This window comes from Eleutherodactylus coqui, chromosome 1, assembly GCF_035609145.1.
Source record: "Eleutherodactylus coqui strain aEleCoq1 chromosome 1, aEleCoq1.hap1, whole genome shotgun sequence".
NCBI classification, from domain to species: Eukaryota; Metazoa; Chordata; class Amphibia; order Anura; family Eleutherodactylidae; genus Eleutherodactylus; species Eleutherodactylus coqui.
This window is the reverse complement of record NC_089837.1, coordinates 9499253-9523842: the sequence shown is the minus strand read 5'-3', so window position 1 is coordinate 9523842 and position 24590 is coordinate 9499253. Positions and strand designations below refer to the sequence as shown.

The window sequence follows — 24590 nt, the reverse complement described above, 5'->3', positions numbered from 1 at the left end:
GGATGGTTTCGATCCATCGACCTCTGGGTTATGGGCCCAGCACGCTCCCGCTGCGCCACTCTGCTGCTGCTTAAACCTCTCTTACGAGAAGCCACATTACCGTCTGACTGTTGTCAAGCCACTAACGAAGCAGAAGAGTTGGCTTTAGTCACACTAGGGGTGAGAGTTGCATTTTCACGATTGAGAAGTGGTGCGAATTCTATGGCGTTGGTGGTATAGTGGTGAGCATAGCTGCCTTCCAAGCAGTTGACCCGGGTTCGATTCCCGGCCAACGCATTGTTTCTCTTGTTTTGAAGTATTCTTGTTAACACTCTCTCCAGAGGCCAATGGTTGTGCGGTCAGGCTCAAAAAGAGTGCGGCCAGGAGGTATGCAGCTGCAAAGTCTGTGCAAGAGAGCCTCCAAGTTGAAGCATGCAAGGTTATCGGACACTCAAAAGCATCCTTCGAGCCGGAATCGAACCAGCGACCTAAGGATTGCTAACTAGCTACTACAGTCCTCCGCTCTACCAGCTGAGCTATCGAAGGTTTAGCCAGATATGCGTGCAGCTGCTTCCTAGGTTTTTGTGTCAGTGCCAACTAAAAAGAAGTTGGCCCTTCATTTGAAGGTAGTGCCAAGTGGAAGTTTTGGAGGATGCGGGCATCGATCCCGCTACCTCTCGCATGCTAAGCGAGCGCTCTACCATTTGAGCTAATCCCCCTCTACGGTTGCTGGCTTCTGGCACTCGGGTCACACCGCAGTCATGTTATCATGCCTAAACCAAGCTTTGACCATGGGAGAAGAAAGGTTTTTTTTTTTTTTTTTTTTTTTTTTTAAGTGTGCATTTTTTGGTGCCTTGAAATATAAAGGACAGTGGAGTTTGCTGGGCTTTGGGTGGCCTGAAAGAACGAGACAGTGAATTTTTGGGGTACCTTTTTCCTGGGAGCATGAAAAATACAAAACTCTGCGCCTAGCAGAGGATGGTTTCGATCCATCGACCTCTGGGTTATGGGCCCAGCACTCTCCCGCTGCGCCACTCTGCTGCTGCTTAAACCTCTCTTACGAGAAGCCACATTACCGTCTGACTGTTGTCAAGCCACTAACGAAGCAGAAGAGTTGGCTTTAGTCACACTAGGGGTGAGAGTTGCATTTTCACGATTGAGAAGTGGTGCGAATTCTATGGCGTTGGTGGTATAGTGGTGAGCATAGCTGCCTTCCAAGCAGTTGACCTGGGTTCGATTCCCGGCCAACGCATTGTTTCTCTTGTTTTGAAGTATTCTTGTTAACACTCTCTCCAGAGGCCAATGGTTGTGCGGTCAGGCTCAAAAAGAGTGCGGCCAGGAGGTATGCAGCTGCAAAGTCTGTGCAAGAGAGCCTCCAAGTTGAAGCATGCAAGGTTATCGGACACTCAAAAGCATCCTTCGAGCCGGAATCGAACCAGCGACCTAAGGATTGCTAACTAGCTACTACAGTCCTCCGCTCTACCAGCTGAGCTATCGAAGGTTTAGCCAGATATGCGTGCAGCTGCTTCCTAGGTTTTTGTGTCAGTGCCAACTAAAAAGAAGTTGGCCCTTCATTTGAAGGTAGTGCCAAGTGGAAGTTTTGGAGGATGCGGGCATCGATCCCGCTACCTCTCGCATGCTAAGCGAGCGCTCTACCATTTGAGCTAATCCCCCTCTACGGTTGCTGGCTTCTGGCACTCGGGTCACACCGCAGTCATGTTATTATGCCTAAACCAAGCTTTGACCATGGGAGAAGAAAGGTTTCTTTTTTTTTTTTTTTTTTAAGTGTGGATTTTTTGGTGCCTTGAAATATAAAGGACAGTGGAGTTTGCTGGGCTTTGGGTGGCCTGAAAGAACGAGACAGTGAATTTTTGGGGTACCTTTTTCCTGGGAGCATGAAAAATACAAAACTCTGCGCCTAGCAGAGGATGGTTTCGATCCATCGACCTCTGGGTTATGGGCCCAGCACGCTCCCGCTGCGCCACTCTGCTGCTGCTTAAACCTCTCTTACGAGAAGCCACATTACCGTCTGACTGTTGTCAAGCCACTAACGAAGCAGAAGAGTTGGCTTTAGTCACACTAGGGGTGAGAGTTGCATTTTCACGATTGAGAAGTGGTGTGAATTCTATGGCGTTGGTGGTATAGTGGTGAGCATAGCTGCCTTCCAAGCAGTTGACCTGGGTTCGATTCCCGGCCAACGCATTGTTTCTCTTGTTTTGAAGTATTCTTGTTAACACTCTCTCCAGAGGCCAATGGTTGTGCGGTCAGGAGGTATGCAGCTGCAAAGTCTGTGCAAGAGAGCCTCCAAGTTGAAGCATGCAAGGTTATCGGACACTCAAAAGCATCCTTCGAGCCGGAATCGAACCAGCGACCTAAGGATTGCTAACTAGCTACTACAGTCCTCCGCTCTACCAGCTGAGCTATCGAAGGTTTAGCCAGATATGCGTGCAGCTGCTTCCTAGGTTTTTGTGTCAGTGCCAACTAAAAAGAAGTTGGCCCTTCATTTGAAGGTAGTGCCAAGTGGAAGTTTTGGAGGATGCGGGCATCGATCCCGCTACCTCTCGCATGCTAAGCGAGCGCTCTACCATTTGAGCTAATCCCCCTCTACGGTTGCTGGCTTCTGGCACTCGGGTCACACCGCAGTCATGTTATCATGCCTAAACCAAGCTTTGACCATGGGAGAAGAAAGGTTTTTTTTTTTTTTTTTTTTTTTTTTTAAGTGTGCATTTTTTGGTGCCTTGAAATATAAAGGACAGTGGAGTTTGCTGGGCTTTGGGTGGCCTGAAAGAACGAGACAGTGAATTTTTGGGGTACCTTTTTCCTGGGAGCATGAAAAATACAAAACTCTGCGCCTAGCAGAGGATGGTTTCGATCCATCGACCTCTGGGTTATGGGCCCAGCACTCTCCCGCTGCGCCACTCTGCTGCTGCTTAAACCTCTCTTACGAGAAGCCACATTACCGTCTGACTGTTGTCAAGCCACTAACGAAGCAGAAGAGTTGGCTTTAGTCACACTAGGGGTGAGAGTTGCATTTTCACGATTGAGAAGTGGTGCGAATTCTATGGCGTTGGTGGTATAGTGGTGAGCATAGCTGCCTTCCAAGCAGTTGACCTGGGTTCGATTCCCGGCCAACGCATTGTTTCTCTTGTTTTGAAGTATTCTTGTTAACACTCTCTCCAGAGGCCAATGGTTGTGCGGTCAGGCTCAAAAAGAGTGCGGCCAGGAGGTATGCAGCTGCAAAGTCTGTGCAAGAGAGCCTCCAAGTTGAAGCATGCAAGGTTATCGGACACTCAAAAGCATCCTTCGAGCCGGAATCGAACCAGCGACCTAAGGATTGCTAACTAGCTACTACAGTCCTCCGCTCTACCAGCTGAGCTATCGAAGGTTTAGCCAGATATGCGTGCAGCTGCTTCCTAGGTTTTTGTGTCAGTGCCAACTAAAAAGAAGTTGGCCCTTCATTTGAAGGTAGTGCCAAGTGGAAGTTTTGGAGGATGCGGGCATCGATCCCGCTACCTCTCGCATGCTAAGCGAGCGCTCTACCATTTGAGCTAATCCCCCTCTACGGTTGCTGGCTTCTGGCACTCGGGTCACACCGCAGTCATGTTATTATGCCTAAACCAAGCTTTGACCATGGGAGAAGAAAGGTTTCTTTTTTTTTTTTTTTTTTAAGTGTGGATTTTTTGGTGCCTTGAAATATAAAGGACAGTGGAGTTTGCTGGGCTTTGGGTGGCCTGAAAGAACGAGACAGTGAATTTTTGGGGTACCTTTTTCCTGGGAGCATGAAAAATACAAAACTCCACGCTTAGCAGAGGATGGTTTCGATCCATCGACCTCTGGGTTATGGGCCCAGCACGCTCCCGCTGCGCCACTCTGCTGCTGCTTAAACCTCTCTTACGAGAAGCCACATTACCGTCTGACTGTTGTCAAGCCACTAACGAAGCAGAAGAGTTGGCTTTAGTCACACTAGGGGTGAGAGTTGCATTTTCACGATTGAGAAGTGGTGTGAATTCTATGGCGTTGGTGGTATAGTGGTGAGCATAGCTGCCTTCCAAGCAGTTGACCTGGGTTCGATTCCCGGCCAACGCATTGTTTCTCTTGTTTTGAAGTATTCTTGTTAACACTCTCTCCAGAGGCCAATGGTTGTGCGGTCAGGAGGTATGCAGCTGCAAAGTCTGTGCAAGAGAGCCTCCAAGTTGAAGCATGCAAGGTTATCGGACACTCAAAAGCATCCTTCGAGCCGGAATCGAACCAGCGACCTAAGGATTGCTAACTAGCTACTACAGTCCTCCGCTCTACCAGCTGAGCTATCGAAGGTTTAGCCAGATATGTGTGCAGCTGCTTCCTAGGTTTTTGTGTCAGTGCCAACTAAAAAGAAGTTGGCCCTTCATTTGAAGGTAGTGCCAAGTGGAAGTTTTGGAGGATGCGGGCATCGATCCCACTACCTCTCGCATGCTAAGCGAGCGCTCTACCATTTGAGCTAATCCCCCTCTACGGTTGCTGGCTTCTGGCACTCGGGTCACACCGCAGTCATGTTATCATGCCTAAACCAAGCTTTGACCATGGGAGAAGAAAGGTTTCTTTTTTTTTTTTTTTTTTTTTTTAAGTGTGGATTTTTTGGTGCCTTGAAATATAAAGGACAGTGGAATTTGCTGGGCTTTGGGTGGCCTGAAAGAACGAGACAGTGAATTTTTGGGGTACCTTTTTCCTGGGAGCATGAAAAATACAAAACTCTGCGCCTAGCAGAGGATGGTTTCGATCCATCGACCTCTGGGTTATGGGCCCAGCACGCTCCCGCTGCGCCACTCTGCTGCTGCTTAAACCTCTCTTACGAGAAGCCACATTACCGTCTGACTGTTGTCAAGCCACTAACGAAGCAGAAGAGTTGGCTTTAGTCACACTAGGGGTGAGAGTTGCATTTTCACGATTGAGAAGTGGTGCGAATTCTATGGCGTTGGTGGTATAGTGGTGAGCATAGCTGCCTTCCAAGCAGTTGACCTGGGTTCGATTCCCGGCCAACGCATTGTTTCTCTTGTTTTGAAGTATTCTTGTTAACACTCTCTCCAGAGGCCAATGGTTGTGCGGTCAGGCTCAAAAAGAGTGCGGCCAGGAGGTATGCAGCTGCAAAGTCTGTGCAAGAGAGCCTCCAAGTTGAAGCATGCAAGGTTATCGGACACTCAAAAGCATCCTTCGAGCCGGAATCGAACCAGCGACCTAAGGATTGCTAACTAGCTACTACAGTCCTCCGCTCTACCAGCTGAGCTATCGAAGGTTTAGCCAGATATGCGTGCAGCTGCTTCCTAGGTTTTTGTGTCAGTGCCAACTAAAAAGAAGTTGGCCCTTCATTTGAAGGTAGTGCCAAGTGGAAGTTTTGGAGGATGCGGGCATCGATCCCGCTACCTCTCGCATGCTAAGCGAGCGCTCTACCATTTGAGCTAATCCCCCTCTACGGTTGCTGGCTTCTGGCACTCGGGTCACACCGCAGTCATGTTATTATGCCTAAACCAAGCTTTGACCATGGGAGAAGAAAGGTTTCTTTTTTTTTTTTTTTTTTAAGTGTGGATTTTTTGGTGCCTTGAAATATAAAGGACAGTGGAGTTTGCTGGGCTTTGGGTGGCCTGAAAGAACGAGACAGTGAATTTTTGGGGTACCTTTTTCCTGGGAGCATGAAAAATACAAAACTCTGCGCCTAGCAGAGGATGGTTTCGATCCATCGACCTCTGGGTTATGGGCCCAGCACGCTCCCGCTGCGCCACTCTGCTGCTGCTTAAACCTCTCTTACGAGAAGCCACATTACCGTCTGACTGTTGTCAAGCCACTAACGAAGCAGAAGAGTTGGCTTTAGTCACACTAGGGGTGAGAGTTGCATTTTCACGATTGAGAAGTGGTGTGAATTCTATGGCGTTGGTGGTATAGTGGTGAGCATAGCTGCCTTCCAAGCAGTTGACCTGGGTTCGATTCCCGGCCAACGCATTGTTTCTCTTGTTTTGAAGTATTCTTGTTAACACTCTCTCCAGAGGCCAATGGTTGTGCGGTCAGGCTCAAAAAGAGTGCGGCCAGGAGGTATGCAGCTGCAAAGTCTGTGCAAGAGAGCCTCCAAGTTGAAGCATGCAAGGTTATCGGACACTCAAAAGCATCCTTCGAGCCGGAATCGAACCAGCGACCTAAGGATTGCTAACTAGCTACTACAGTCCTCCGCTCTACCAGCTGAGCTATCGAAGGTTTAGCCAGATATGCGTGCAGCTGCTTCCTAGGTTTTTGTGTCAGTGCCAACTAAAAAGAAGTTTGCCCTTCATTTGAAGGTAGTGCCAAGTGGAAGTTTTGGAGGATGCGGGCATCGATCCCGCTACCTCTCGCATGCTAAGCGAGCGCTCTACCATTTGAGCTAATCCCCCTCTACGGTTGCTGGCTTCTGGCACTCGGGTCACACCGCAGTCATGTTATTATGCCTAAACCAAGCTTTGACCATGGGAGAAGAAAGGTTTCTTTTTTTTTTTTTTTTTTAAGTGTGGATTTTTTGGTGCCTTGAAATATAAAGGACAGTGGAGTTTGCTGGGCTTTGGGTGGCCTGAAAGAACGAGACAGTGAATTTTTGGGGTACCTTTTTCCTGGGAGCATGAAAAATACAAAACTCTGCGCCTAGCAGAGGATGGTTTCGATCCATCGACCTCTGGGTTATGGGCCCAGCACGCTCCCGCTGCGCCACTCTGCTGCTGCTTAAACCTCTCTTACGAGAAGCCACATTACCGTCTGACTGTTGTCAAGCCACTAACGAAGCAGAAGAGTTGGCTTTAGTCACACTAGGGGTGAGAGTTGCATTTTCACGATTGAGAAGTGGTGTGAATTCTATGGCGTTGGTGGTATAGTGGTGAGCATAGCTGCCTTCCAAGCAGTTGACCCGGGTTCGATTCCTGGCCAACGCATTGTTTCTCTTGTTTTGAAGTATTCTTGTTAACACTCTCTCCAGAGGCCAATGGTTGTGCGGTCAGGCTCAAAAAGAGTGCGGCCAGGAGGTATGCAGCTGCAAAGTCTGTGCAAGAGAGCCTCCAAGTTGAAGCATGCAAGGTTATCGGACACTCAAAAGCATCCTTCGAGCCGGAATCGAACCAGCGACCTAAGGATTGCTAACTAGCTACTACAGTCCTCCGCTCTACCAGCTGAGCTATCGAAGGTTTAGCCAGATATGCGTGCAGCTGCTTCCTAGGTTTTTGTGTCAGTGCCAACTAAAAAGAAGTTGGCCCTTCATTTGAAGGTAGTGCCAAGTGGAAGTTTTGGAGGATGCGGGCATCGATCCCGCTACCTCTCGCATGCTAAGCGAGCGCTCTACCATTTGAGCTAATCCCCCTCTACGGTTGCTGGCTTCTGGCACTCGGGTCACACCGCAGTCATGTTATTATGCCTAAACCAAGCTTTGACCATGGGAGAAGAAAGGTTTTTTTTTTTTTTTTTTTTTTAAGTGTGGATTTTTTGGTGCCTTGAAATATAAAGGACAGTGGAGTTTGCTGGGCTTTGGGTGGCCTGAAAGAACGAGACAGTGAATTTTTGGGGTACCTTTTTCCTGGGAGCATGAAAAATACAAAACTCTGCGCCTAGCAGAGGATGGTTTCGATCCATCGACCTCTGGGTTATGGGCCCAGCACGCTCCCGCTGCGCCACTCTGCTGCTGCTTAAACCTCTCTTACGAGAAGCCACATTACCGTCTGACTGTTGTCAAGCCACTAACGAAGCAGAAGAGTTGGCTTTAGTCACACTAGGGGTGAGAGTTGCATTTTCACGATTGAGAAGTGGTGCGAATTCTATGGCGTTGGTGGTATAGTGGTGAGCATAGCTGCCTTCCAAGCAGTTGACCTGGGTTCGATTCCCGGCCAACGCATTGTTTCTCTTGTTTTGAAGTATTCTTGTTAACACTCTCTCCAGAGGCCAATGGTTGTGCGGTCAGGCTCAAAAAGAGTGCGGCCAGGAGGTATGCAGCTGCAAAGTCTGTGCAAGAGAGCCTCCAAGTTGAAGCATGCAAGGTTATCGGACACTCAAAAGCATCCTTCGAGCCGGAATCGAACCAGCGACCTAAGGATTGCTAACTAGCTACTACAGTCCTCCGCTCTACCATCTGAGCTATCGAAGGTTTAGCCAGATATGCGTGCAGCTGCTTCCTAGGTTTTTGTGTCAGTGCCAACTAAAAAGAAGTTGGCCCTTCATTTGAAGGTAGTGCCAAGTGGAAGTTTTGGAGGATGCGGGCATCGATCCCGCTACCTCTCGCATGCTAAGCGAGCGCTCTACCATTTGAGCTAATCCCCCTCTACGGTTGCTGGCTTCTGGCACTCGGGTCACACCGCAGTCATGTTATCATGCCTAAACCAAGCTTTGACCATGGGAGAAGAAAGGTTTCTTTTTTTTTTTTTTTTTTTTTTTTTAAGTGTGGATTTTTTGGTGCCTTGAAATATAAAGGACAGTGGAATTTGCTGGGCTTTGGGTGGCCTGAAAGAACGAGACAGTGAATTTTTGGGGTACCTTTTTCCTGGGAGCATGAAAAATACAAAACTCTGCGCCTAGCAGAGGATGGTTTCGATCCATCGACCTCTGGGTTATGGGCCCAGCACGCTCCCGCTGCGCCACTCTGCTGCTGCTTAAACCTCTCTTACGAGAAGCCACATTACCGTCTGACTGTTGTCAAGCCACTAACGAAGCAGAAGAGTTGGCTTTAGTCACACTAGGGGTGAGAGTTGCATTTTCACGATTGAGAAGTGGTGCGAATTCTATGGCGTTGGTGGTATAGTGGTGAGCATAGCTGCCTTCCAAGCAGTTGACCCGGGTTCGATTCCCGGCCAACGCATTGTTTCTCTTGTTTTGAAGTATTCTTGTTAACACTCTCTCCAGAGGCCAATGGTTGTGCGGTCAGGCTCAAAAAGAGTGCGGCCAGGAGGTATGCAGCTGCAAAGTCTGTGCAAGAGAGCCTCCAAGTTGAAGCATGCAAGGTTATCGGACACTCAAAAGCATCCTTCGAGCCGGAATCGAACCAGCGACCTAAGGATTGCTAACTAGCTACTACAGTCCTCCGCTCTACCAGCTGAGCTATCGAAGGTTTAGCCAGATATGCGTGCAGCTGCTTCCTAGGTTTTTGTGTCAGTGCCAACTAAAAAGAAGTTGGCCCTTCATTTGAAGGTAGTGCCAAGTGGAAGTTTTGGAGGATGCGGGCATCGATCCCGCTACCTCTCGCATGCTAAGCGAGCGCTCTACCAATTGAGCTAATCCCCCTCTACGGTTGCTGGCTTCTGGCACTCGGGTCACACCGCAGTCATGTTATCATGCCTAAACCAAGCTTTGACCATGGGAGAAGAAAGGTTTCTTTTTTTTTTTTTTTTTTTAAGTGTGGATTTTTTGGTGTCTTGAAATATAAAGGACAGTGGAGTTTGCTGGGCTTTGGGTGGCCTGAAAGAACGAGACAGTGAATTTTTGGGGTACCTTTTTCCTGGGAGCATGAAAAATACAAAACTCTGCGCCTAGCAGAGGATGGTTTCGATCCATCGACCTCTGGGTTATGGGCCCAGCACGCTCCCGCTGCGCCACTCTGCTGCTGCTTAAACCTCTCTTACGAGAAGCCACATTACCGTCTGACTGTTGTCAAGCCACTAACGAAGCAGAAGAGTTGGCTTTAGTCACACTAGGGGTGAGAGTTGCATTTTCACGATTGAGAAGTGGTGCGAATTCTATGGCGTTGGTGGTATAGTGGTGAGCATAGCTGCCTTCCAAGCAGTTGACCCGGGTTCGATTCCCGGCCAACGCATTGTTTCTCTTGTTTTGAAGTATTCTTGTTAACACTCTCTCCAGAGGCCAATGGTTGTGCGGTCAGGCTCAAAAAGAGTGCGGCCAGGAGGTATGCAGCTGCAAAGTCTGTGCAAGAGAGCCTCCAAGTTGAAGCATGCAAGGTTATCGGACACTCAAAAGCATCCTTCGAGCCGGAATCGAACCAGCGACCTAAGGATTGCTAACTAGCTACTACAGTCCTCCGCTCTACCAGCTGAGCTATCGAAGGTTTAGCCAGATATGCGTGCAGCTGCTTCCTAGGTTTTTGTGTCAGTGCCAACTAAAAAGAAGTTGGCCCTTCATTTGAAGGTAGTGCCAAGTGGAAGTTTTGGAGGATGCGGGCATCGATCCCGCTACCTCTCGCATGCTAAGCGAGCGCTCTACCATTTGAGCTAATCCCCCTCTACGGTTGCTGGCTTCTGGCACTCGGGTCACACCGCAGTCATGTTATCATGCCTAAACCAAGCTTTGACCATGGGAGAAGAAAGGTTTCTTTTTTTTTTTTTTTTTTTTTTTAAGTGTGGATTTTTTGGTGCCTTGAAATATAAAGGACAGTGGAATTTGCTGGGCTTTGGGTGGCCTGAAAGAACGAGACAGTGAATTTTTGGGGTACCTTTTTCCTGGGAGCATGAAAAATACAAAACTCTGCGCCTAGCAGAGGATGGTTTCGATCCATCGACCTCTGGGTTATGGGCCCAGCACGCTCCCGCTGCGCCACTCTGCTGCTGCTTAAACCTCTCTTACGAGAAGCCACATTACCGTCTGACTGTTGTCAAGCCACTAACGAAGCAGAAGAGTTGGCTTTAGTCACACTAGGGGTGAGAGTTGCATTTTCACGATTGAGAAGTGGTGCGAATTCAAAACTCTGCGCCTAGCAGAGGATGGTTTCGATCCATCGACCTCTGGGTTATGGGCCCAGCACGCTCCCGCTGCGCCACTCTGCTGCTGCTTAAACCTCTCTTACGAGAAGCCACATTACCGTCTGACTGTTGTCAAGCCACTAACGAAGCAGAAGAGTTGGCTTTAGTCACACTAGGGGTGAGAGTTGCATTTTCACGATTGAGAAGTGGTGCGAATTCTATGGCGTTGGTGGTATAGTGGTGAGCATAGCTGCCTTCCAAGCAGTTGACCCGGGTTCGATTCCCGGCCAACGCATTGTTTCTCTTGTTTTGAAGTATTCTTGTTAACACTCTCTCCAGAGGCCAATGGTTGTGCGGTCAGGCTCAAAAAGAGTGCGGCCAGGAGGTATGCAGCTGCAAAGTCTGTGCAAGAGAGCCTCCAAGTTGAAGCATGCAAGGTTATCGGACACTCAAAAGCATCCTTCGAGCCGGAATTGAACCAGCGACCTAAGGATTGCTAACTAGCTACTACAGTCCTCCGCTCTACCAGCTGAGCTATCGAAGGTTTAGCCAGATATGCGTGCAGCTGCTTCCTAGGTTTTTGTGTCAGTGCCAACTAAAAAGAAGTTGGCCCTTCATTTGAAGGTAGTGCCAAGTGGAAGTTTTGGAGGATGCGGGCATCGATCCCGCTACCTCTCGCATGCTAAGCGAGCGCTCTACCATTTGAGCTAATCCCCCTCTACGGTTGCTGGCTTCTGGCACTCGGGTCACACCGCAGTCATGTTATCATGCCTAAACCAAGCTTTGACCATGGGAGAAGAAAGGTTTCTTTTTTTTTTTTTTTTTTTTTTTTAAGTGTGGATTTTTTGGTGCCTTGAAATATAAAGGACAGTGGAATTTGCTGGGCTTTGGGTGGCCTGAAAGAACGAGACAGTGAATTTTTGGGGTACCTTTTTCCTGGGAGCATGAAAAATACAAAACTCTGCGCCTAGCAGAGGATGGTTTCGATCCATCGACCTCTGGGTTATGGGCCCAGCACGCTCCCGCTGCGCCACTCTGCTGCTGCTTAAACCTCTCTTACGAGAAGCCACATTACCGTCTGACTGTTGTCAAGCCACTAACGAAGCAGAAGAGTTGGCTTTAGTCACACTAGGGGTGAGAGTTGCATTTTCACGATTGAGAAGTGGTGCGAATTCTATGGCGTTGGTGGTATAGTGGTGAGCATAGCTGCCTTCCAAGCAGTTGACCTGGGTTCGATTCCCGGCCAACGCATTGTTTCTCTTGTTTTGAAGTATTCTTGTTAACACTCTCTCCAGAGGCCAATGGTTGTGCGGTCAGGCTCAAAAAGAGTGCGGCCAGGAGGTATGCAGCTGCAAAGTCTGTGCAAGAGAGCCTCCAAGTTGAAGCATGCAAGGTTATCGGACACTCAAAAGCATCCTTCGAGCCGGAATCGAACCAGCGACCTAAGGATTGCTAACTAGCTACTACAGTCCTCCGCTCTACCATCTGAGCTATCGAAGGTTTAGCCAGATATGCGTGCAGCTGCTTCCTAGGTTTTTGTGTCAGTGCCAACTAAAAAGAAGTTGGCCCTTCATTTGAAGGTAGTGCCAAGTGGAAGTTTTGGAGGATGCGGGCATCGATCCCGCTACCTCTCGCATGCTAAGCGAGCGCTCTACCATTTGAGCTAATCCCCCTCTACGGTTGCTGGCTTCTGGCACTCGGGTCACACCGCAGTCATGTTATCATGCCTAAACCAAGCTTTGACCATGGGAGAAGAAAGGTTTCTTTTTTTTTTTTTTTTTTTTTTTTTAAGTGTGGATTTTTTGGTGCCTTGAAATATAAAGGACAGTGGAATTTGCTGGGCTTTGGGTGGCCTGAAAGAACGAGACAGTGAATTTTTGGGGTACCTTTTTCCTGGGAGCATGAAAAATACAAAACTCTGCGCCTAGCAGAGGATGGTTTCGATCCATCGACCTCTGGGTTATGGGCCCAGCACGCTCCCGCTGCGCCACTCTGCTGCTGCTTAAACCTCTCTTACGAGAAGCCACATTACCGTCTGACTGTTGTCAAGCCACTAACGAAGCAGAAGAGTTGGCTTTAGTCACACTAGGGGTGAGAGTTGCATTTTCACGATTGAGAAGTGGTGCGAATTCTATGGCGTTGGTGGTATAGTGGTGAGCATAGCTGCCTTCCAAGCAGTTGACCCGGGTTCGATTCCCGGCCAACGCATTGTTTCTCTTGTTTTGAAGTATTCTTGTTAACACTCTCTCCAGAGGCCAATGGTTGTGCGGTCAGGCTCAAAAAGAGTGCGGCCAGGAGGTATGCAGCTGCAAAGTCTGTGCAAGAGAGCCTCCAAGTTGAAGCATGCAAGGTTATCGGACACTCAAAAGCATCCTTCGAGCCGGAATCGAACCAGCGACCTAAGGATTGCTAACTAGCTACTACAGTCCTCCGCTCTACCAGCTGAGCTATCGAAGGTTTAGCCAGATATGCGTGCAGCTGCTTCCTAGGTTTTTGTGTCAGTGCCAACTAAAAAGAAGTTGGCCCTTCATTTGAAGGTAGTGCCAAGTGGAAGTTTTGGAGGATGCGGGCATCGATCCCGCTACCTCTCGCATGCTAAGCGAGCGCTCTACCATTTGAGCTAATCCCCCTCTACGGTTGCTGGCTTCTGGCACTCGGGTCACACCGCAGTCATGTTATCATGCCTAAACCAAGCTTTGACCATGGGAGAAGAAAGGTTTCTTTTTTTTTTTTTTTTTTTAAGTGTGGATTTTTTGGTGTCTTGAAATATAAAGGACAGTGGAGTTTGCTGGGCTTTGGGTGGCCTGAAAGAACGAGACAGTGAATTTTTGGGGTACCTTTTTCCTGGGAGCATGAAAAATACAAAACTCTGCGCCTAGCAGAGGATGGTTTCGATCCATCGACCTCTGGGTTATGGGCCCAGCACGTTCCCGCTGCGCCACTCTGCTGCTGCTTAAACCTCTCTTACGAGAAGCCACATTACCGTCTGACTGTTGTCAAGCCACTAACGAAGCAGAAGAGTTGGCTTTAGTCACACTAGGGGTGAGAGTTGCATTTTCACGATTGAGAAGTGGTGCGAATTCTATGGCGTTGGTGGTATAGTGGTGAGCATAGCTGCCTTCCAAGCAGTTGACCCGGGTTCGATTCCCGGCCAACGCATTGTTTCTCTTGTTTTGAAGTATTCTTGTTAACACTCTCTCCAGAGGCCAATGGTTGTGCGGTCAGGCTCAAAAAGAGTGCGGCCAGGAGGTATGCAGCTGCAAAGTCTGTGCAAGAGAGCCTCCAAGTTGAAGCATGCAAGGTTATCGGACACTCAAAAGCATCCTTCGAGCCGGAATCGAACCAGCGACCTAAGGATTGCTAACTAGCTACTACAGTCCTCCGCTCTACCAGCTGAGCTATCGAAGGTTTAGCCAGATATGCGTGCAGCTGCTTCCTAGGTTTTTGTGTCAGTGCCAACTAAAAAGAAGTTGGCCCTTCATTTGAAGGTAGTGCCAAGTGGAAGTTTTGGAGGATGCGGGCATCGATCCCGCTACCTCTCGCATGCTAAGCGAGCGCTCTACCATTTGAGCTAATCCCCCTCTACGGTTGCTGGCTTCTGGCACTCGGGTCACACCGCAGTCATGTTATCATGCCTAAACCAAGCTTTGACCATGGGAGAAGAAAGGTTTCTTTTTTTTTTTTTTTTTTTTTTAAGTGTGGATTTTTTGGTGTCTTGAAATATAAAGGACAGTGGAATTTGCTGGGCTTTGGGTGGCCTGAAAGAACGAGACAGTGAATTTTTGGGGTACCTTTTTCCTGGGAGCATGAAAAATACAAAACTCTGCGCCTAGCAGAGGATGGTTTCGATCCATCGACCTCTGGGTTATGGGCCCAGCACGCTCCCGCTGCGCCACTCTGCTGCTGCTTAAACCTCTCTTACGAGAAGCCACATTACCGTCTGACTGTTGTCAAGCCACTAACGAAGCAGAAGAGTTGGCTTTAGTCACACTAGGGGTGAGAGTTGCATTTTCACGATTGAGAAGTGGTGCGAATTCTATGGCGTTGGTGGTATAGTGGTGAGCATAGCTGCCTTCCAAGCAGTTGACCCGGGTTCGATTCCCGGCCAACGCATTGTTTCTCTTGTTTTGAAGTATTCTTGTTAACACTCTCTCCAGAGGCCAATGGTTGTGCGGTCAGGCTCAAAAAGAGTGCGGCCAGGAGGTATGCAGCTGCAAAGTCTGTGCAAGAGAGCCTCCAAGTTGAAGCATGCAAGGTTATCGGACACTCAAAAGCATCCTTCGAGCCGGAATCGAACCAGCGACCTAAGGATTGCTAACTAGCTACTACAGTCCTCCGCTCTACCAGCTGAGCTATCGAAGGTTTAGCCAGATATGCGTGCAGCTGCTTCCTAGGTTTTTGTGTCAGTGCCAACTAAAAAGAAGTTGGCCCTTCATTTGAAGGTAGTGCCAAGTGGAAGTTTTGGAGGATGCGGGCATCGATCCCGCTACCTCTCGCATGCTAAGCGAGCGCTCTACCATTTGAGCTAATCCCCCTCTACGGTTGCTGGCTTCTGGCACTCGGGTCACACCGCAGTCATGTTATCATGCCTAAACCAAGCTTTGACCATGGGAGAAGAAAGGTTTCTTTTTTTTTTTTTTTTTTTTTTAAGTGTGGATTTTTTGGTGCCTTGAAATATAAAGGACAGTGGAATTTGCTGGGCTTTGGGTGGCCTGAAAGAACGAGACAGTGAATTTTTGGGGTACCTTTTTCCTGGGAGCATGAAAAATACAAAACTCTGCGCCTAGCAGAGGATGGTTTCGATCCATCGACCTCTGGGTTATGGGCCCAGCACGCTCCCGCTGCGCCACTCTGCTGCTGCTTAAACCTCTCTTACGAGAAGCCACATTACCGTCTGACTGTTGTCAAGCCACTAACGAAGCAGAAGAGTTGGCTTTAGTCACACTAGGGGTGAGAGTTGCATTTTCACGATTGAGAAGTGGTGCGAATTCTATGGCGTTGGTGGTATAGTGGTGAGCATAGCTGCCTTCCAAGCAGTTGACCCGGGTTCGATTCCCGGCCAACGCATTGTTTCTCTTGTTTTGAAGTATTCTTGTTAACACTCTCTCCAGAGGCCAATGGTTGTGCGGTCAGGCTCAAAAAGAGTGCGGCCAGGAGGTATGCAGCTGCAAAGTCTGTGCAAGAGAGCCTCCAAGTTGAAGCATGCAAGGTTATCGGACACTCAAAAGCATCCTTCGAGCCGGAATCGAACCAGCGACCTAAGGATTGCTAACTAGCTACTACAGTCCTCCGCTCTACCAGCTGAGCTATCGAAGGTTTAGCCAGATATGCCTGCAGCTGCTTCCTAGGTTTTTGTGTCAGTGCCAACTAAAAAGAAGTTGGCCCTTCATTTGAAGGTAGTGCCAAGTGGAAGTTTTGGAGGATGCGGGCATCGATCCCGCTACCTCTCGCATGCTAAGCGAGCGCTCTACCATTTGAGCTAATCCCCCTCTACGGTTGCTGGCTTCTGGCACTCGGGTCACACCGCAGTCATGTTATCATGCCTAAACCAAGCTTTGACCATGGGAGAAGAAAGGTTTCTTTTTTTTTTTTTTTTTTTTTTTTTTTTAAGTGTGGATTTTTTGGTGTCTTGAAATATAAAGGACAGTGGAGTTTGCTGGGCTTTGGGTGGCCTGAAAGAACGAGACAGTGAATTTTTGGGGTACCTTTTTCCTGGGAGCATGAAAAATACAAAACTCTGCGCCTAGCAGAGGATGGTTTCGATCCATCGACCTCTGGGTTATGGGCCCAGCACGCTCCCGCTGCGCCACTCTGCTGCTGCTTAAACCTCTCTTACGAGAAGCCATCGACCTCTGGGTTATGGGCCCAGCACGCTCCCGCTGCGCCACTCTGCTGCTGCTTAAACCTCTCTTACGAGAAGCCACATTACCGTCTGACTGTTGTCAAGCCACTAACGAAGCAGAAGAGTTGGCTTTAGTCACACTAGGGGTGAGAGTTGCATTTTCACGATTGAGAAGTGGTGCGAATTCTATGGCGTTGGTGGTATAGTGGTGAGCATAGCTGCCTTCCAAGCAGTTGACCCGGGTTCGATTCCCGGCCAACGCATTGTTTCTCTTGTTTTGAAGTATTCTTGTTAACACTCTCTCCAGAGGCCAATGGTTGTGCGGTCAGGCTCAAAAAGAGTGCGGCCAGGAGGTATGCAGCTGCAAAGTCTGTGCAAGAGAGCCTCCAAGTTGAAGCATGCAAGGTTATCGGACACTCAAAAGCATCCTTCGAGCCGGAATCGAACCAGCGACCTAAGGATTGCTAACTAGCTACTACAGTCCTCCGCTCTACCAGCTGAGCTATCGAAGGTTTAGCCAGATATGCGTGCAGCTGCTTCCTAGGTTTTTGTGTCAGTGCCAACTAAAAAGAAGTTGGCCCTTCATTTGAAGGTAGTGCCAAGTGGAAGTTTTGGAGGATGCGGGCATCGATCCCGCTACCTCTCGCATGCTAAGCGAGCGCTCTACCATTTGAGCTAATCCCCCTCTACGGTTGCTGGCTTCTGGCACTCGGGTCACACCGCAGTCATGTTATCATGCCTAAACCAAGCTTTGACCATGGGAGAAGAAAGGTTTCTTTTTTTTTTTTTTTTTTTTTTAAGTGTGGATTTTTTGGTGCCTTGAAATATAAAGGACAGTGGAATTTGCTGGGCTTTGGGTGGCCTGAAAGAACGAGACAGTGAATTTTTGGGGTACCTTTTTCCTGGGAGCATGAAAAATACAAAACTCTGCGCCTAGCAGAGGATGGTTTCGATCCATCGACCTCTGGGTTATGGGCCCAGCACGCTCCCGCTGCGCCACTCTGCTGCTGCTTAAACCTCTCTTACGAGAAGCCACATTACCGTCTGACTGTTGTCAAGCCACTAACGAAGCAGAAGAGTTGGCTTTAGTCACACTAGGGGTGAGAGTTGCATTTTCACGATTGAGAAGTGGTGCGAATTCTATGGCGTTGGTGGTATAGTGGTGAGCATAGCTGCCTTCCAAGCAGTTGACCCGGGTTCGATTCCCGGCCAACGCATTGTTTCTCTTGTTTTGAAGTATTCTTGTTAACACTCTCTCCAGAGGCCAATGGTTGTGCGGTCAGGCTCAAAAAGAGTGCGGCCAGGAGGTATGCAGCTGCAAAGTCTGTGCAAGAGAGCCTCCAAGTTGAAGCATGCAAGGTTATCGGACACTCAAAAGCATCCTTCGAGCCGGAATCGAACCAGCGACCTAAGGATTGCTAACTAGCTACTACAGTCCTCCGCTCTACCAGCTGAGCTATCGAAGGTTTAGCCAGATATGCCTGCAGCTGCTTCCTAGGTTTTTGTGTCAGTGCCAACTAAAAAGAAGTTGGCCCTTCATTTGAAGGTAGTGCCAAGTGGAAGTTTTGGAGGATGCGGGCATCGATCCCGCTACCTCTCGCATGCTAAGCGAGCGCTCTACCATTTGAGCTAATCCCCCTCTACGGTTGCTGGCTTCTGGCACTCGGGTCACACCGCAGTCATGTTATCATGCCTAAACCAAGCTTTGACCATGGGAGAAGAAAGGTTTCTTTTTTTTTGTTTTTTTTTTTTTTTTTTTAAGTGTGGATTTTTTGGTGTCTTGAAATATAAAGGACAGTGGAGTTTGCTGGGCTTTGGGTGGCCTGAAAGAACGAGACAGTGAATTTTTGGGGTACCTTTTTCCTGGGAGCATGAAAAATACAAAACTCTGCGCCTAGCAGAGGATGGTTTCGATCCATCGACCTCTGGGTTATGGGCCCAGCACGCTCCCGCTGCGCCACTCTGCTGCTGCTTAAACCTCTCTTACGAGAAGCCATCGACCTCTGGGTTATGGGCCCAGCACGCTCCCGCTGCGCCACTCTGCTGCTGCTTAAACCTCTCTTACGAGAAGCCACATTACCGTCTGACTGTTGTCAAGCCACTAACGAAGCAGAAGAGTTGGCTTTAGTCACACTAGGGGTGAGAGTTGCATTTTCACGATTGAGAAGTGGTGCGAATTCTATGGCGTTGGTGGTATAGTGGTGAGCATAGCTGCCTTCCAAGCAGTTGACCCGGGTTCGATTCCCGGCCAACGCATTGTTTCTCTTGTTTTGAAGTATTCTTGTTAACACTCTCTCCAGAGGCCAATGGTTGTGCGGTCAGGCTCAAAAAGAGTGCGGCCAGGAGGTATGCAGCTGCAAAGTCTGTGCAAGAGAGCCTCCAAGTTGAAGCATGCAAGGTTATCGGACACTCAAAAGCATCCTTCGAGCCGGAATTGAACCAGCGACCTAAGGATTGCTAACTAGCTACTACAGTCCTCCGCTCTACCAGCTGAGCTATCGAAGGTTTAGCCAGATATGCGTGCAGCTGCTTCCTAGGTTTTTGTGTCAGTGCCAACTAAAAAGAAGTTGGCCCTTCATTTGAAGGTAGTGCCAAGTGGAAGTTTTGGAGGATGCGGGCATCGATCCCGCTACCTCTCGCATGCTAAGCGAGCGCTCTACCATTTGAGCTAATCCCCCTCTACGGTTGCTGGCTTCTGGCACTCGGGTCACACCGCAGTCATGTTATCATGCCTAAACCAAGCTTTGACCATGGGAGAAGAAAGGTTTCTTTTTTTTTTTTTTTTTTTTTTAAGTGTGGATTTTTTGGTGCCTTGAAATATAAAGGACAGTGGAATTTGCTGGGCTTTGGGTGGCCTGAAAGAACGAGACAGTGAATTTTTGGGGTACCTTTTTCCTGGGAGCATGAAAAATACAAAACTCTGCGCCTAGCAGAGGATGGTTTCGATCCATCGACCTCTGGGTTATGGGCCCAGCACGCTCCCGCTGCGCCACTCTGCTGCTGCTTAAACCTCTCTTACGAGAAGCCACATTACCGTCTGACTGTTGTCAAGCCACTAACGAAGCAGAAGAGTTGGCTTTAGTCACACTAGGGGTGAGAGTTGCATTTTCACGATTGAGAAGTGGTGCGAATTCTATGGCGTTGGTGGTATAGTGGTGAGCATAGCTGCCTTCCAAGCAGTTGACCCGGGTTCGATTCCCGGCCAACGCATTGTTTCTCTTGTTTTGAAGTATTCTTGTTAACACTCTCTCCAGAGGCCAATGGTTGTGCGGTCAGGCTCAAAAAGAGTGCGGCCAGGAGGTATGCAGCTGCAAAGTCTGTGCAAGAGAGCCTCCAAGTTGAAGCATGCAAGGTTATCGGACACTCAAAAGCATCCTTCGAGCCGGAATTGAACCAGCGACCTAAGGATTGCTAACTAGCTACTACAGTCCTCCGCTCTACCAGCTGAGCTATCGAAGGTTTAGCCAGATATGCGTGCAGCTGCTTCCTAGGTTTTTGTGTCAGTGCCAACTAAAAAGAAGTTGGCCCTTCATTTGAAGGTAGTGCCAAGTGGAAGTTTTGGAGGATGCGGGCATCGATCCCGCTACCTCTCGCATGCTAAGCGAGCGCTCTACCATTTGAGCTAATCCCCCTCTACGGTTGCTGGCTTCTGGCACTCGGGTCACACCGCAGTCATGTTATCATGCCTAAACCAAGCTTTGACCATGGGAGAAGAAAGGTTTCTTTTTTTTTTTTTTTTTTTTTTAAGTGTGGATTTTTTGGTGCCTTGAAATATAAAGGACAGTGGAATTTGCTGGGCTTTGGGTGGCCTGAAAGAACGAGACAGTGAATTTTTGGGGTACCTTTTTCCTGGGAGCATGAAAAATACAAAACTCTGCGCCTAGCAGAGGATGGTTTCGATCCATCGACCTCTGGGTTATGGGCCCAGCACGCTCCCGCTGCGCCACTCTGCTGCTGCTTAAACCTCTCTTACGAGAAGCCACATTACCGTCTGACTGTTGTCAAGCCACTAACGAAGCAGAAGAGTTGGCTTTAGTCACACTAGGGGTGAGAGTTGCATTTTCACGATTGAGAAGTGGTGCGAATTCTATGGCGTTGGTGGTATAGTGGTGAGCATAGCTGCCTTCCAAGCAGTTGACCCGGGTTCGATTCCCGGCCAACGCATTGTTTCTCTTGTTTTGAAGTATTCTTGTTAACACTCTCTCCAGAGGCCAATGGTTGTGCGGTCAGGCTCAAAAAGAGTGCGGCCAGGAGGTATGCAGCTGCAAAGTCTGTGCAAGAGAGCCTCCAAGTTGAAGCATGCAAGGTTATCGGACACTCAAAAGCATCCTTCGAGCCGGAATTGAACCAGCGACCTAAGGATTGCTAACTAGCTACTACAGTCCTCCGCTCTACCAGCTGAGCTATCGAAGGTTTAGCCAGATATGCGTGCAGCTGCTTCCTAGGTTTTTGTGTCAGTGCCAACTAAAAAGAAGTTGGCCCTTCATTTGAAGGTAGTGCCAAGTGGAAGTTTTGGAGGATGCGGGCATCGATCCCGCTACCTCTCGCATGCTAAGCGAGCGCTCTACCATTTGAGCTAATCCCCCTCTACGGTTGCTGGCTTCTGGCACTCGGGTCACACCGCAGTCATGTTATCATGCCTAAACCAAGCTTTGACCATGGGAGAAGAAAGGTTTCTTTTTTTTTTTTTTTTTTTTTTAAGTGTGGATTTTTTGGTGCCTTGAAATATAAAGGACAGTGGAATTTGCTGGGCTTTGGGTGGCCTGAAAGAACGAGACAGTGAATTTTTGGGGTACCTTTTTCCTGGGAGCATGAAAAATACAAAACTCTGCGCCTAGCAGAGGATGGTTTCGATCCATCGACCTCTGGGTTATGGGCCCAGCACGCTCCCGCTGCGCCACTCTGCTGCTGCTTAAACCTCTCTTACGAGAAGCCACATTACCGTCTGACTGTTGTCAAGCCACTAACGAAGCAGAAGAGTTGGCTTTAGTCACACTAGGGGTGAGAGTTGCATTTTCACGATTGAGAAGTGGTGCGAATTCTATGGCGTTGGTGGTATAGTGGTGAGCATAGCTGCCTTCCAAGCAGTTGACCCGGGTTCGATTCCCGGCCAACGCATTGTTTCTCTTGTTTTGAAGTATTCTTGTTAACACTCTCTCCAGAGGCCAATGGTTGTGCGGTCAGGCTCAAAAAGAGTGCGGCCAGGAGGTATGCAGCTGCAAAGTCTGTGCAAGAGAGCCTCCAAGTTGAAGCATGCAAGGTTATCGGACACTCAAAAGCATCCTTCGAGCCGGAATCGAACCAGCGACCTAAGGATTGCTAACTAGCTACTACAGTCCTCCGCTCTACCAGCTGAGCTATCGAAGGTTTAGCCAGATATGCGTGCAGCTGCTTCCTAGGTTTTTGTGTCAGTGCCAACTAAAAAGAAGTTGGCCCTTCATTTGAAGGTAGTGCCAAGTGGAAGTTTTGGAGGATGCGGGCATCGATCCCGCTACCTCTCGCATGCTAAGCGAGCGCTCTACCATTTGAGCTAATCCCCCTCTACGGTTGCTGGCTTCTGGCACTCGGGTCACACCGCAGTCATGTTATCATGCCTAAACCAAGCTTTGACCATGGGAGAAGAAAGGTTTCTTTTTTTTTTTTTTTTTTTTTTAAGTGTGGATTTTTTGGTGCCTTGAAATATAAAGGACAGTGGAATTTGCTGGGCTTTGGGTGGCCTGAAAGAACGAGACAGTGAATTTTTGGGGTACCTTTTTCCTGGGAGCATGAAAAATACAAAACTCTGCGCCTAGCAGAGGATGGTTTCGATCCATCGACCTCTGGGTTATGGGCCCAGCACGCTCCCGCTGCGCCACTCTGCTGCTGCTTAAACCTCTCTTACGAGAAGCCACATTACCGTCTGACTGTTGTCAAGCCACTAACGAAGCAGAAGAGTTGGCTTTAGTCACACTAGGGGTGAGAGTTGCATTTTCACGATTGAGAAGTGGTGCGAATTCTATGGCGTTGGTGGTATAGTGGTGAGCATAGCTGCCTTCCAAGCAGTTGACCCGGGTTCGATTCCCGGCCAACGCATTGTTTCTCTTGTTTTGAAGTATTCTTGTTAACACTCTCTCCAGAGGCCAATGGTTGTGCGGTCAGGCTCAAAAAGAGTGCGGCCAGGAGGTATGCAGCTGCAAAGTCTGTGCAAGAGAGCCTCCAAGTTGAAGCATGCAAGGTTATCGGACACTCAAAAGCATCCTTCGAGCCGGAATCGAACCAGCGACCTAAGGATTGCTAACTAGCTACTACAGTCCTCCGCTCTACCAGCTGAGCTATCGAAGGTTTAGCCAGATATGCGTGCAGCTGCTTCCTAGGTTTTTGTGTCAGTGCCAACTAAAAAGAAGTTGGCCCTTCATTTGAAGGTAGTGCCAAGTGGAAGTTTTGGAGGATGCGGGCATCGATCCCGCTACCTCTCGCATGCTAAGCGAGCGCTCTACCATTTGAGCTAATCCCCCTCTACGGTTGCTGGCTTCTGGCACTCGGGTCACACCGCAGTCATGTTATCATGCCTAAACCAAGCTTTGACCATGGGAGAAGAAAGGTTTCTTTTTTTTTTTTTTTTTTTTTAAGTGTGGATTTTTTGGTGCCTTGAAATATAAAGGACAGTGGAATTTGCTGGGCTTTGGGTGGCCTGAAAGAACGAGACAGTGAATTTTTGGGGTACCTTTTTCCTGGGAGCATGAAAAATACAAAACTCTGCGCCTAGCAGAGGATGGTTTCGATCCATCGACCTCTGGGTTATGGGCCCAGCACGCTCCCGCTGCGCCACTCTGCTGCTGCTTAAACCTCTCTTACGAGAAGCCACATTACCGTCTGACTGTTGTCAAGCCACTAACGAAGCAGAAGAGTTGGCTTTAGTCACACTAGGGGTGAGAGTTGCATTTTCACGATTGAGAAGTGGTGCGAATTCTATGGCGTTGGTGGTATAGTGGTGAGCATAGCTGCCTTCCAAGCAGTTCACCCGGGTTCGATTCCCGGCCAACGCATTGTTTCTCTTGTTTTGAAGTATTCTTGTTAACACTCTCTCCAGAGGCCAATGGTTGTGCGGTCAGGCTCAAAAAGAGTGCGGCCAGGAGGTATGCAGCTGCAAAGTCTGTGCAAGAGAGCCTCCAAGTTGAAGCATGCAAGGTTATCGGACACTCAAAAGCATCCTTCGAGCCGGAATTGAACCAGCGACCTAAGGATTGCTAACTAGCTACTACAGTCCTCCGCTCTACCAGCTGAGCTATCGAAGGTTTAGCCAGATATGCGTGCAGCTGCTTCCTAGGTTTTTGTGTCAGTGCCAACTAAAAAGAAGTTGGCCCTTCATTTGAAGGTAGTGCCAAGTGGAAGTTTTGGAGGATGCGGGCATCGATCCCGCTACCTCTCGCATGCTAAGCGAGCGCTCTACCATTTGAGCTAATCCCCCTCTACGGTTGCTGGCTTCTGGCACTCGGGTCACACCGCAGTCATGTTATCATGCCTAAACCAAGCTTTGACCATGGGAGAAGAAAGGTTTCTTTTTTTTTTTTTTTTTTTTTTTAAGTGTGGATTTTTTGGTGCCTTGAAATATAAAGGACAGTGGAATTTGCTGGGCTTTGGGTGGCCTGAAAGAACGAGACAGTGAATTTTTGGGGTACCTTTTTCCTGGGAGCATGAAAAATACAAAACTCTGCGCCTAGCAGAGGATGGTTTCGATCCATCGACCTCTGGGTTATGGGCCCAGCACGCTCCCGCTGCGCCACTCTGCTGCTGCTTAAACCTCTCTTACGAGAAGCCACATTACCGTCTGACTGTTGTCAAGCCACTAACGAAGCAGAAGAGTTGGCTTTAGTCACACTAGGGGTGAGAGTTGCATTTTCACGATTGAGAAGTGGTGCGAATTCTATGGCGTTGGTGGTATAGTGGTGAGCATAGCTGCCTTCCAAGCAGTTGACCCGGGTTCGATTCCCGGCCAACGCATTGTTTCTCTTGTTTTGAAGTATTCTTGTTAACACTCTCTCCAGAGGCCAATGGTTGTGCGGTCAGGCTCAAAAAGAGTGCGGCCAGGAGGTATGCAGCTGCAAAGTCTGTGCAAGAGAGCCTCCAAGTTG

The 24590-nt window shown here is 48.8% G+C and overlaps 17 non-coding genes across 17 annotated transcripts; 16 read left to right on the top strand and 1 right to left on the bottom strand.

The window, feature by feature from the left end:
- Positions 1 to 204: 204 nt before the first annotated feature.
- On the top strand, positions 205 to 276 carry TRNAG-UCC (transfer RNA glycine (anticodon UCC)). Its single transcript has one exon. It is a non-coding gene; the product is annotated as a tRNA-Gly (tRNA).
- An 8458-nt stretch (positions 277 to 8734) lies between these two features.
- TRNAG-UCC (transfer RNA glycine (anticodon UCC)) lies at positions 8735 to 8806 on the top strand. The gene has a single exon. It is a non-coding gene; the product is annotated as a tRNA-Gly (tRNA).
- Positions 8807 to 9155: 349 nt separating this feature from the next.
- On the bottom strand, positions 9156 to 9228 carry TRNAA-AGC (transfer RNA alanine (anticodon AGC)). Its single transcript has one exon. It is a non-coding gene; the product is annotated as a tRNA-Ala (tRNA).
- A 457-nt stretch (positions 9229 to 9685) lies between these two features.
- On the top strand, positions 9686 to 9757 carry TRNAG-UCC (transfer RNA glycine (anticodon UCC)). The gene has a single exon. It is a non-coding gene; the product is annotated as a tRNA-Gly (tRNA).
- A 1103-nt stretch (positions 9758 to 10860) lies between these two features.
- On the top strand, positions 10861 to 10932 carry TRNAG-UCC (transfer RNA glycine (anticodon UCC)). Its single transcript has one exon. It is a non-coding gene; the product is annotated as a tRNA-Gly (tRNA).
- A 1841-nt stretch (positions 10933 to 12773) lies between these two features.
- TRNAG-UCC (transfer RNA glycine (anticodon UCC)) lies at positions 12774 to 12845 on the top strand. Its single transcript has one exon. It is a non-coding gene; the product is annotated as a tRNA-Gly (tRNA).
- Positions 12846 to 13724: 879 nt separating this feature from the next.
- Positions 13725 to 13796, top strand: TRNAG-UCC (transfer RNA glycine (anticodon UCC)). Its single transcript has one exon. It is a non-coding gene; the product is annotated as a tRNA-Gly (tRNA).
- Positions 13797 to 14678: 882 nt separating this feature from the next.
- TRNAG-UCC (transfer RNA glycine (anticodon UCC)) lies at positions 14679 to 14750 on the top strand. The gene has a single exon. It is a non-coding gene; the product is annotated as a tRNA-Gly (tRNA).
- An 882-nt stretch (positions 14751 to 15632) lies between these two features.
- On the top strand, positions 15633 to 15704 carry TRNAG-UCC (transfer RNA glycine (anticodon UCC)). The gene has a single exon. It is a non-coding gene; the product is annotated as a tRNA-Gly (tRNA).
- A 966-nt stretch (positions 15705 to 16670) lies between these two features.
- Positions 16671 to 16742, top strand: TRNAG-UCC (transfer RNA glycine (anticodon UCC)). The gene has a single exon. It is a non-coding gene; the product is annotated as a tRNA-Gly (tRNA).
- An 882-nt stretch (positions 16743 to 17624) lies between these two features.
- Positions 17625 to 17696, top strand: TRNAG-UCC (transfer RNA glycine (anticodon UCC)). The gene has a single exon. It is a non-coding gene; the product is annotated as a tRNA-Gly (tRNA).
- A 967-nt stretch (positions 17697 to 18663) lies between these two features.
- TRNAG-UCC (transfer RNA glycine (anticodon UCC)) lies at positions 18664 to 18735 on the top strand. Its single transcript has one exon. It is a non-coding gene; the product is annotated as a tRNA-Gly (tRNA).
- Positions 18736 to 19617: 882 nt separating this feature from the next.
- TRNAG-UCC (transfer RNA glycine (anticodon UCC)) lies at positions 19618 to 19689 on the top strand. Its single transcript has one exon. It is a non-coding gene; the product is annotated as a tRNA-Gly (tRNA).
- Positions 19690 to 20571: 882 nt separating this feature from the next.
- TRNAG-UCC (transfer RNA glycine (anticodon UCC)) lies at positions 20572 to 20643 on the top strand. The gene has a single exon. It is a non-coding gene; the product is annotated as a tRNA-Gly (tRNA).
- An 882-nt stretch (positions 20644 to 21525) lies between these two features.
- TRNAG-UCC (transfer RNA glycine (anticodon UCC)) lies at positions 21526 to 21597 on the top strand. Its single transcript has one exon. It is a non-coding gene; the product is annotated as a tRNA-Gly (tRNA).
- An 882-nt stretch (positions 21598 to 22479) lies between these two features.
- TRNAG-UCC (transfer RNA glycine (anticodon UCC)) lies at positions 22480 to 22551 on the top strand. Its single transcript has one exon. It is a non-coding gene; the product is annotated as a tRNA-Gly (tRNA).
- Positions 22552 to 24387: 1836 nt separating this feature from the next.
- On the top strand, positions 24388 to 24459 carry TRNAG-UCC (transfer RNA glycine (anticodon UCC)). Its single transcript has one exon. It is a non-coding gene; the product is annotated as a tRNA-Gly (tRNA).
- The last annotated feature ends 131 nt before the right edge of the window (positions 24460 to 24590 follow it).